A 12,546-nucleotide genomic window follows, 5' to 3' on the forward strand; every position below is an offset into this window, starting at 1 on the left:
CATTTAGGGAGCAAAATTACAGAAAACCACTATCATACAGAATGTAATGCATCCTTCACAACTCAACCTATGTGACTCTTTTCCTGCAGGAATGATACTCCTTTACAAATTTATTGATTTGTTTTACGATTTAGCTATTTTAAAATTAAAATAGATAATTTTTGTTACATTAGTTTTCTAGTAAGTTTTATTTTTTATTATTTTTAATCTCTAATGTGATTTATTAATAATAGCTAAAATATATAATACACAAAATAGCACTAGTTACTATCCATGAACATAGCATATATATTTCAACTCTCCTATCTACCTTTTTTCCTTTTTAAGTTTTTATTTTAAGATTTTTATTAAAAGTATAGCTAACATACAATATTATATTAGTTCAGGGATACACCATAGTTATTTAACATTTATATACCTAAGAAGTTATCACCATAAGTTTAGCAACCATCTTGATACCATACTATGCTATCACAATATTGTTGACTGTACTTCCTATGCTGTACATCACATCCCCATGACTTACTTGTTTTATAACTGGAAATTTGTACTTATTCCCGTTCACGTTTTCTGCCCTTTTTTAATTTTTCTATTACAGTTGATATTCAATATTTTATATTAATTTCAGGTATAGAGTATAGTGGTTAGACATTTATATAATTTAAGAAGTAATTCCCCCTGACTAATCTAGTAGCTGCTTGGAACTTACATAGTTATTACCATATCATTGACTATATTTCCTATGCTTTACTTTACATCCCCATGACTATTTTGTAACTACCAATTTGTACTTCTTAATGCCTTCAGCTTTTTCACCCTGCCCTAACCTCTACCCACCTATCACCCCAACAAATCTAGTACCATACATAGTTATTACAATATTATTGACTGTATTCCTTATGCTATACCCTACATCCCCATGTCTACATTGTAAGAACCAATTTGTACTTCTTAATCCCTTCATCTTTTCCACCCAGTCCCCCAATCCCCCTCCCATCTGACAACCATCAGTTTCTTCTCTGTTTCTATGAGTTTGTTTCTGTTTTGTTTGCTCATTTATTTTGTTTTTTAGATTGCACATACAAGTGAAATCATATGGTATTTGTCTTTCTCTGTCTGACACTCCACTCAGCACAATACCCTCCAGGTCCATACATGCCGCCACAGATGGCAAGAACCCATTCCTTCCTATGGCCAAGCAATATTCCGTTGTATATGTGTACCACCTCCTCTTTATCCATTCATTCAATAACGGACACCTAGGTTGCCCTCACATCCTGGCCATTGTAAACAATGCTACTATGAATATATCGATGTACATGTCCTCCTGAAGTAGCATTTGGGTTTCTTAGGATAAATACCAGAAAGTGGGATTACTGGGTCATTCTTTGTCTCTTGTTATATAGCCTTTGTTTTAAAATCTATTTGTCTGGTATAAGCATTGCTACACCAGCATTTTTTGTTTTTTTCATTTCCATTTTGATGAAATAACTTTTTCCATCCCTTTACTTTTAGTCTATGTGTGTCTTTCAATCTGAAGTGAATCTCTTGTAGGCAGCATATGTAAGGGTTTTGTTTTCTTATCCATTCAGCCACCTATGTCTTTTGATGGGAGCTTTTAATCCATTTAAATTGAAAGTAATTGTTGATAGATATGTAGCTATTGCCATTTTATTATTCACAATTTTGATCTTTTTTATTTTTTTTTCCATCTTAAAGAAGTCCCTCTAACCTTCCTTATAATACTGGTTTGGTGGTGATGAACTCCTTTAGCTTTTTCTTTTCTGGAAAGCTCTTTATCTGTGCTTCAATTCTGAATAATAGCCTTGCTGGGTAGAGTATCCTTGGCTGTAGGTCATTGCCTTTCATTATGTTGAGTATTTCATGCCAATCCCTTTTGTCTTTCAAAGTTTTTGTTGAGAAATCAGCTGACAATATTATGGGAACTCCCTTATAAATTAGTAGTTGCCTTTCTCTTGCTGCGATAGGATTCTCTCTTTGTCTTTCACTTTTGCCAGTTTAATTGTATGTGTCTTGGTGTGGGCTGGTTTGGGTTCATCTTGGTTGGAACTCTCTGTGCTTCCTGGACTTGTATGTCTATTTCCTTTGCCAGATCAGGAAAAGTTTCAGTCATTATTTCTTTACATAGGTTCTCAATCCCTTGCTTTCTCTCCTCTCCTTCTGGTACCTGTATGATGTGAATGTTGTTACGCTTGATGTTGTCCCAGAGGCTGCTTAAACTATTCTCATTTTTAGGATTGTTTTTTCTGTTTGCTGTACTGATTGGGTGTTTTATGCTACTTTGTCTTCCAAATTGCTGATTGGATCCTCTGCTTCATCTAGTCTGCTGGTGATTCCTTCTGGTACAGTCTTCATTTCAGTTACTCTAGTCTTCACTTCTGACTGGTTCTTTTTTATGGTTTCTGTGGCATTTTTTCTATGTCCTTGCTATCTCTTCATGGAAGTTCTCACTAAGTTCCTTGAGCATCCTTGTAAACATTGTATTGAACTCTGTATCTGGTAGGTTGCTTGCCTCCATTTCACTTAGTTCTTTTTCTGATGTTTTCTCATGCTCTTTCATTTGGGACACATTTCTTTGTTTCCTCATCTTGGCTGCTTCTCTGTTTGTTTTTATATTTTATGTAGATCTGCTATCTCTCCCAGTCTTGGTCATGTGTCCTTATGTAGTAGGTGGCCTATGGGGCCCAGTGGCACAGTCTCCCTCGTCACCTGCTCAGGATGCTCCAGGAGTGTCCCTTGTAGGGGTTGTGTGTACCCTCATGTTATAGTTCAGCCTTGATTTCTATTGGCATGTTAATGGGTGGGATTGGCCCTCAGGCTGACTGGCTGTGGGGTTTGGCCACATCCATAGCTTACAAATTGCTCTGTAGGGAGCTTATCCAATTGAGTGGGATTTGCTGCAGTGGTCTCTGGTGCCTGTTGAGACCACCGTTTGTGTACCACTTGTTGCACTAATTGGGCAGTGTTCTGCTATGGTCTGAAGCCAACCTCCAAGTATGTAGGCTCTGGGGCCTCTTTGGAGGGGCTGTGGTATAGGACCAGGTCACCCACTGCCTGTGACCAGCTGGGGCCTACCTGGTAGGAGCTACAAAGTGACCTGCGGTTGTTCACTGCCTGTGCTAAACCTGGAGACTAGTGGGAGAGGCCACACTGTAATTCAAGGACATCTACCACCAGTACCGGTCCTGGGGTAGCTCCACAAAAAGCCAGGACGCCCTGAGGCCTGCTGCCACCTGCCAGCTCTCTTAAGTTTCAGCCATTGATAATACGTCGTGAGGTTGGGTAAGGCAGAGTCTCAGGGAGTCATTAGAGTGAGAAGAAGTGTGGTCAACAGGTTAATGTAGACTCTGATTTGGTCTACAGCCTGGAGCTGCTCAGCAAAAGTCTCAGAGCACAGTGTGGCCAGCTGCCACCCACTTGGATCCTGTGGACTTCGATAGTTTTTCAAGAAAGCATGCAATGTGGAGGGTGCGGTTGCTGTAGAAGAAAGTGCCTCTGGTGTTGGGTGATTTGGATGGGGTGGGGTCTCAGGGAGTCAGCAGGATGGAGCAATGGAGTTCACCAGGCCAATCAAATTCAGATTTGGCCATGTTGGGGAGGGCTCAGCACAGGAAAGAGTGAGGGACCCCACAGAGGAAAAATGGTGACTGTCCTGCTGCCCTCTTTCTGGAGCCACATATCTCAGTCTGCTTCCCGTATGCCTCCAACACCCCCTGAGTTACTGTCCCTCCCTTGGAGCCAAAGGTGAGTGAATGAGAGTGAGAGAGTTTGTGAGTGGGCCATCTAAAATGAGTCTGGGTTTCTCACAACCTTCCATTGTACCCAGATGGTTGCAGTCTGACTTTTTCACAGCCAGATGTTGTGGGGGCTCCTCTTCCTGGAACCAATACTCAGGGTTGAGGAGGCCGTTGGGGGCCTGGGGTTTCTTGGTCCTCTCAGGGGAGCTGTGGCTGAGATACCCCTTCTGGTTCTCAACCACCACATGGAGGTTTGGGGCCAGCCTGTTTTGCATTTCACCTCCTACCAGTCCCAACGTGGATTCTTCTTTATATCCTTAGTTATAAAACTTCTGTTCATCCAGACTTCAGATGGTTCTCCAGATTGGTTGTTCCATAATTTAGTTGTAATTTTAATGTGTTCACGGAAGGAAGCAGTTCACAGAAGGAAGCCACCATCTTGGATCTCTAAAATAGATACTTTTAAAGGTCCTCAATTCTCAGTCCTGAGATTATTTCTGAATAGTGAAAATTGAGAAGACATTATATAGCATAGACTTTCTCTGATTTCTACCACTGACACATCTTGCTAATGAGGAACTTAATGTTAAGGTGTGATTCCAGTAAGAATAATTTTAACAGAGGATTCAACAGGTATAGTCCAAGAATAGAGAACAGGAAAATTCCTATAACAAATATGACCCCTAGAGCAGTTGGAATATGGGAAGAAACTGTTAGAATATCTCTTTTTATCTAAATGAAGAAATTAAACTGTACTAATATTTAACATGTACCATGTTTCCCTGAAAATAAGACTTAGCTAGACAATCAGCTCTAATGTGTCTTTTGGAGCAAAAATTAATATAAGACCCAGTCTTATTTTACTATACTATAAGACTAGGTCTTATATAATACAACATAAGACCACATCTTATATATTATATATTATATAACACCCAGTCTTATATTAATTTTTGCTCCAAAAGATGCATTAGAGCTGATTGTCCAGCTAGGTCTTATTTTCAGGGAAACACGGTAGATTGACAATAGTGTATATTTTTGTGATCATAGTACATGATAAAAAATGTTTAGAAACCACTACCATAGAGTACCATCAGTTCTATAGGCAAGTATCTGATCTTACTATGTTTTGAATCTAAGTAATATTGTAAATACAATAATTTGGATTTATATGGCATCTTAAGTATAATAATCTTGAAATATATATGATATTTAAAATTTTACCTTTTACTTTGCAGTAAGTAAATGTATATTCTTCAGCCACTTTTAGCAAATCTTGGTAATTTATATAATATTTCTTTACCTTAACTGTTGCTTTGAATTTGTATTTTATATTTACAAAATCATAGAACTGAGAGAGATGAAATATAAATCCTCATTTTGTAGATGCCCACACTGTAAAGTAACTTATCTCAAGTCTTTGGAATCATAATTTCAATGTTTTTTCAATGCAGCATCCCATTCATAGGACAAATAGCAGGGTTTCATTACCCATCAAATGAATGATAACAACAATGCCATTGCACAAGATGGGAAAGTATAGCTATTTCTCATAGAATTCTAAGTGGAAGAAATTCTTTTTAACTTTTCACTTTAAAGTAATTATAGATTCACAGGAAGTCTTGAAGATAGTACAGAACAGTCCCATGTGCCTGCCCCCAGTTTCCTCCACTAATTATATTTTCTAATTGGAAGAAGTTTATCAGATAACATGTTTGCTACCAGAGAAAGCTCAAATCAATGGATTTAATAATGATAACTACGATTTTTGAGCACCTTGTATACCAGGAGCTTTAACTATATTATCTTATTTGAAGCTCACAAAAGTCCTTGAAAGCAGAGATTATCCTCAGTTCACAGTTAAGGAAACTTAACTTGGAGTCACAGTTAAGACTCCAAGAGATTAAGTCACTTCCATCAGTACCAAGGCCAGATCTGTCCACCTTGCTTATTTCATCTTTTCCACATATGGGCAGCTGAAACTCCCATTCCTTACACTATGTTTCAGCTGAATCCACATTCCTTATACTGTGTTTCAGCTGAATCCTACAATTACCTAATAATAGAAACATTTTATTTATTATTATTGTTTTGAAAATTGTATTTTTCAGAAGTTGAAAGTGTTTCTTCTTTAAAAATCTACATAGAAAAAAATTTTCCTTAAACATTTTTATTTCATTTGGGACCAACATTTTTTCCCAAGGGAGGTCAAAATTAAAAGCAGGAGGGAAAGATGACTAGATCGCATATAAAGTACCTTCAGAATATTTTGGATAATTTAGTCAATTGATGTGCCAGTATTGCTAAATTTATTATACTGAAAATTTATACTCTGAGAGAGTATAGATCAGTATTTTAAAGGTTAAAATTCCTTTCACACATCTGTCAAGTTGAACTACTGTCTCAGTCAGTTCTGGCTGCCATAACAAAGGACCATTGACTGGATGATTTATAAGCAACGGAAATTTATTTCTCACAACTCTGAAGGTTGAAAGGCCAAGATCAGGGTGCCAGCATGGTTGGGTTCTGTTGAGATCCTTCTTCCAGGTTGCAGATTGCCACCTTCTCATTGTATTATGACACAGTGGAAAAAAGGCAAGACAGCTCTCTGGAATCCCTTTTATAAAGGCACATTCCATTCAGGAGGGCTCCATCTCATGACCTAATTACTTCCCCAAAGCCTCAGCTCCTAATATCATCACACTGTGGGACAGGGTTTCAATATACACATTCTGAGAAGCCACATTCAGTTCATTGCACCTACATCTAGACCTGTGCACCCTGTATTCCCTCCTGTTACCAAGCATGAAATGTCCATGGTCCCATCTGAGTCCAATTCTTCCACTTTTGTGCAAGATCTGTCTTCTCTTATTTTCTCAATGTTGTTAAATCTAGCAATTGTCACCTCTCAATCCTACATCATTAATTTTTATCTCTATGCTAGATTATTCCCATAAGCATATTGACATTGTGTACCATTTTCCCATTTTCTTTTTTAAAAACTTCCTGACAACACATCTCCCTCCAGCTACTACCCTAATTCTCTGTTCTCTCCCAAAACTCCTCAAAAGAGCCATTTGTACTCACTGTATTCTCATCCCATCCATCTATTCATTTTTTAATCCATTCCAGTCAGGCTTTTGCCCCCACCTCTCTACTGAAACTGTTCTTGGCAAAGTCACCAGTGACCTCCATATTGCAAACTCAGTGGTTAATTCTCAATTACCTCACTCCAAACATCAGCAGCATTTGAAACAGTTGTTCACTCTGCTATCTTGAAGCACTCACTTTCTTTGCTTGGCTTTCATGGGGCTCCTCTCTCGGGTCTTCCACCAATGGGCAGCTCCATTGGCTGTTTTCCTCTCATTCCCTACATCTTATCTGTGGCATACCCCGAGTTCAGTCCTTGGACTTCTCTCTTCTTTCTTCCTTGGTGAATTCATCTGTTCTCAAAATACAATTTTTAGTGTTTATCTCCTTTAGTCACTCCTGGGGCCACCTGCCACTCCTCTGGTCCTAATAGATTCAGGACTCTACTCCAGTAAAACTGAGAGCCCTTGTTGTTTTTTCCAGTCCACAATGGGGACCCAGTCATAATGGGACTTTTAAACCTCCAGACTTCATCTTTTTTTTTTTTTTTTTTTTCTCCCAGACATCTGGGCACCGAGGCCCCACCTTCTTTTGACTTGTTCTCAGGAATTCAGAAATGTTTAGTTATACTGCAGGGAAGAGGACAATTTTCTTTCTTCTTTGTTGAGTTTCTAGCAGCAAAAACTAAGCACAAGTAAGTTTATCCATAGGTCACCCTGTTACAGATTGAATGAATAAATGAATGAATGAAAGAGACCTGCATTTTGGTACTTGGTGTGCCATTGATTGGGTAATGACCCTGGAAAGCAGATTAGTTTTGTAGAATTTGAATTCCTCAAGGCTTTATGAAATTGGTAATTTGTATTACATTTTGAAGTTTCCTGCATTTCATATAATAATATACCGCAAATGCTAAGATAAAGATTTGGGTTGAATAAGCTGACCAAATTCTGGGAATGCTGGCTGTCCAGAAGCTAAAAGTTCCAAAGGACTGGTTTGGGGTAAGGAGTCTGACTGATGGGATCCGTTCCAGGGAAGAAAGGGGGAGGAGGAAGAAGATGGGAGAGGAGGGGGAGGAGGAGAAGAAAGACCACTAAACACAACACATTCGTTGGTCAGGGGAAAAGAGATAGCCTCTATGCCAGATAGATATTTTTCTTTTATGCTTCTATTTTTTTGTCTATTATTATTATTTTCCTTACTTTCTTTAAAATTAAAGTTTATTGGGGTGACAATTGTCAGTAAAGTTACATAGATTTCAGGTGTACAATTCTGTAATACATCGTCCATATATCACATTGTGTGTTCACTACCCAGAGACAGTTCTCTTTCCATCACTATATATTTCATCCCTTTTACCGTCATCTCCCACCCCCTCCCCCCTTACCCTCCGGTAACCACTAAACTATTGTCTGTGTCTATGAGTTTCTGTTTCTTCATTTGTTTGTCTTGTTCTTTTGTTGTTTTCAGTTTTATATACCACATATGGGTGAAATCATATGGTTCTCTACTTTTTATGACTTATTTCGCTTAGCATTATAATCTCAAGATCCATCCATGTTGTTGCAAATGGTACTATTTCATCTTTTCTTACCACCAAATAGTGTTCCATTGTGTATATATACCACAACTTCTTTATCCAATCATCTATCGAATGACACTTTGGTTGTTTCCATGTCTTGGCCACTGTAAATAAAGCTGCAATGAACATTGGAGCACATATGTCTATGGATAAATGTTTTCAGATTTTGGGGTAGATACCTAGGAGAAGGATTGCTGGGTCATATGGTTATTCTATTCTTAATTTTTTGAGGAAACCCCACACTGCCTTCCTAGCGGCTGTACCAATCTGCACTTCCACCAACAGTGTATGAGGGTTCCTTTTTCTCCAACACTTGTTAATATTTGTTTTGTTAATGATAGCCATTCTAACTGGTAGGAAGTGATATCTCATTGTGGTTTTTATTCGCATTTCTCTGATAATTAGTGATGTTGAGCATTTTTTCATATGTCTATTGGCCATTTGTATGTTCTCTTTGGAGAAATCTCTATTCAGGTCCTCTGCCCATTTTTTTAATTGGATTGTTTGTTTTTTGTTGAGTTGTGTGAGTTCCTTATATATTTTGGATATTAGCCCCTTATTGGAGGTGTTGTTTGCAAAAATCTTCTCCCATTTGGTTGGTTGCCTGTTTATTTTGTTGATGGTTTCTTTTGCTGTGCAGAAGCTTATTATTTTGATATAGTCTCATTCATTTATTTTAATTTTTACTTCCCTTGCCTTTGGAGTCAAATTCGTAAAATTCTCTTTGAACCCAACGTCCATAAGTTTAATACCTATGTTTTCTTCTATACAGTTTATTGTTTCAGGTCTTATGTTTAGGTCTTTGATCCATTTTGAGTTAATTATGGTACATGGTGACAGATAGCAGTCCAGTTTCATTCTTTTGCACATGGCTTTCCAATTTTCCCAGCACCATTTACTGAAGAGGCTGTTTTTTCTCCATTGTATGTTTTTGGTTCCTTTGTCAAAGATTATCTGTCCATATTTACGTAGTTTTATTTCTGGGTTCCAAATTCTATTCCACTGGTCTGTGTGTCTGTTTTTCTGCCAGTACCCTACTGTTTTGATTATTGTTGCCCTGTGGTACAAGCTGAAGTCAGGGAGTGTGATACCTCCAGCATTGTTCTTTTTTCTTAGGATTGCTTTGGCTATTCGGGGTCTTTTGTGGTTCCATACAAATCTGATGATTTTTTGTTCTATTTCTTTAAAAAATTCCATTGGGATTTTGATGGGGATTGCATTACATCTGTATATTGCTTTGGGTAATATGGCCATTTTAACTATGTTGATTCTTCCAATCCTAGAATACGGAATGTCTTTACGTTTCTTTGTGCCTTCTTCAATTTCTTTCAAAAATGTCTTATAGTTTTCAGTATATAGGTCTTTCACATCCTTGGTTTATTCCTAAGTATTTTATTCTTTTTGCTGCAATTGCAAAAGGAATTGTTTTTGTTTTTTTTTATTTCTTTTTCTGAGATTTCATTGTTAGTGTATAGGAATGCAATGGACTTTTGTAAGTTGATTTTGTAGCCAGCAACTTGACCGTATTCATTTATAGTTTCTCGCTTTTAGGGCTTTCTATATATAGCATCATGTCATCCGCAAAGAGTAACAATTTAACTTCTTCATTCCAATTTGGATGCGTTTTATTTCTTTCTCTTGCCTGATTGTTCTGGTGAGGATTTCCAATACTGTGTTGAAAAGTAAAGGTGGTAGGAGACAGCCCTGTTGTGTTCCTGAACTTAGAGCAAAGAGCTACAGTTTTTCACTGTTAATTATGCTATTAGCTGAGGGTTTGTCATATGGCCTTTATTATGTCAAGGTATTTTCCTTCTATACCTATTTTATTAAATGTTTTAATCATAAATGGATGTTGTATCTTGTCAAATGCTTTTTCTGCATCAATTAATGTAATCATATGTTTTTTGTCCTTTATTTTGTTTATGTGATGTATCACATTGATTGATTTGCATATGTTGAACCATCCTTGTGCCCCGGGGATGAACCCCACTTGGTTATGATGTATAATCTTTTTAATGCACTGTTACATTTGATTTGCTATAATTTTGTTTAGGATTTTTCATCTTGTCTATTATTTCATCATTTATTTATTTTCCAACATTATTCCAGATATTGTCATTGTTATTGTAACCAGCTATTGAGTATGTTTCTGCAGGTCATAGTTTGGAAATACAGCTTGGTCACATTAAAAGAGAACAACTTTCTGACGCAGCACCTAAGGTCAACATTGTGGGAATATTAGCCCTCCTTAAATCCTATGGGGGCTGGAAGGATGGAGTCTTCTAGTATAATTCTGCAGATACCATGTAGCCTCCTCTAGGGCAGACATGTGACATCCTAGCTATAGACAGTTACGAGGAAATCCACTAGGAGTCTCCTAAGAATGACCCCTCCACCCACTCAGTTGCCGCCTTCTTCCTTTTCAGCTTTTTTTCACATTGTCATATGAGGACTTGATTTTTAGAGAGCTGCTGCTGAAGCTTGGACTATCCCAATGGATATGTATGATATATAAGCATAATTATGTGTAGTAATATTGCAGATCTAGACTTATTGTCAGGGAAAGAAATCTATGATATATTGTTGATAGTACGAATCATTAAAGTTATTTACATAACATTGAACATAAGAGCATTCATTGACACAGAGACCTGCCTAGAATTATATTCACTTAAATATTAAGAGTGGTCATCTGTGAGTGGTGAGGCATTAGTACTTTTCTACTTTATTCCTTGTATTTTTCTATAAGGTTTAAGGATCAAAATTTTATGTGAATAATAAACTTTTAAAAACCATATGATTCTGGGCAATTCCTGTTTATCTTGTGTTACTTACAATGGATTTTTTTCTAATAAATGTATCTCCTTATAAAATTTCTTTTTTATAAGACCCTATAACTGGCATTGCTTGATTTTTCTCTATGGCATAATCATCAAACAGGAAATGTTTAGATTCTGGAATAACATTTCCTGATAAACATTTTTAGAAACATTTAAGCATTTCCTGATCTAAAAATGTTTGTGATTTTTTTTCCTTTGTGTATCTTATTGTTTTAATTAATAGTACTCTCTTGTCCTGTGGGACACATCATCCTGTTAGAGAAACAAAAATCAGAAAAACATGAATTTTATTAGATAGACATTTTCCAGTAACTGAGAAAATAAAATTGGCACAATTTTCACTTAGTAAAAAAATAAGTAGTTTCCCTTTAGCCTACATTTAAGAATTTTTGGTACATTTATTTATTTAGAAATTTTGGTACATTTAATTCTCCCAAGAAACTGCATATTCTTAAAAACAAAAAGATATTTTAAAAAAATTCTAGGTCTCCAGAGTAAAATTGGAAAAGGGTCTTTCTTCTTTTGTTAATTACTCTGTTTGTGGCTGGGTTTGCCAGGCCATCAGCACAGGGAGCCACGGCCAGGCTGTTGATGACAGTGGACAAAGGAAACAGAATCAACAGCTATCTGTGGCCCACGTGCTGTGTACTCAGTATTACCACAGATGCTGTGGCAAATATAATCAAGGAGATAACCTTGCTCTCCTCGACCTCGTAACCTAAAGTGGGGAAATACCATAAAGACATTGGGGAGACACAGCTGGAGATGAGTCTAGAAAGGCAGTTTCTTGAGGGCATTGATGAATTTTCAATTAGCAATAATCACGCCTCGGCTATACCTCATTGGCTACGATATTGCCACTGCGCATAGCTTAAATTTTAAATAGAGATCAGATATGGTCTGAAGAATGGCATGAGAAGGACAGATGGATGTAAGGAAACAAAGTGAAAAGTGGCCGGAGAAGTCCAGATGAGAGACAGTGCAGGCTTGAATTTGAGCAGTGGTTTGGGGGTGCAAAGGAGAGAAAGGAGGGATTAAACAAATACATAGTCTCTGTAGTCATTTCTCTCTTGTTTTATCTTTACATCAATAGAGTTTTCAGCAGGATTTAACTTATCTCAGCTGGGGGAAGGTAAAATGAGAACAAGGTGTTTTCTACCCACCCACAAGTCAGAACTCTGAAAGAGGAAGAGCTTGCTCCTGGCAGCCAGCATGGAAATGGTGAAACTGAGCCAGGTCATTTGCAGGTTTGTTTTTGGTCCAATAGGTCAACCCT

The 12,546-nt window shown here is 37.4% G+C and overlaps 1 pseudogene; it reads right to left on the reverse strand.

Annotated features, from left to right (window-relative positions):
- Window positions 1-12,026: 12,026 nt before the first annotated feature.
- LOC141571458 (U4 spliceosomal RNA) lies at window positions 12,027-12,142 on the reverse strand (annotated as a pseudogene).
- Between the last annotated feature and the right edge of the window lie 404 nt (window positions 12,143-12,546).

Source organism: Rhinolophus sinicus, chromosome 16 (assembly GCF_057876585.1).
Source record: "Rhinolophus sinicus isolate RSI-liver-muscle chromosome 16, RSI-T2T, whole genome shotgun sequence".
Classification (NCBI taxonomy): Eukaryota; Metazoa; Chordata; class Mammalia; order Chiroptera; family Rhinolophidae; genus Rhinolophus; species Rhinolophus sinicus.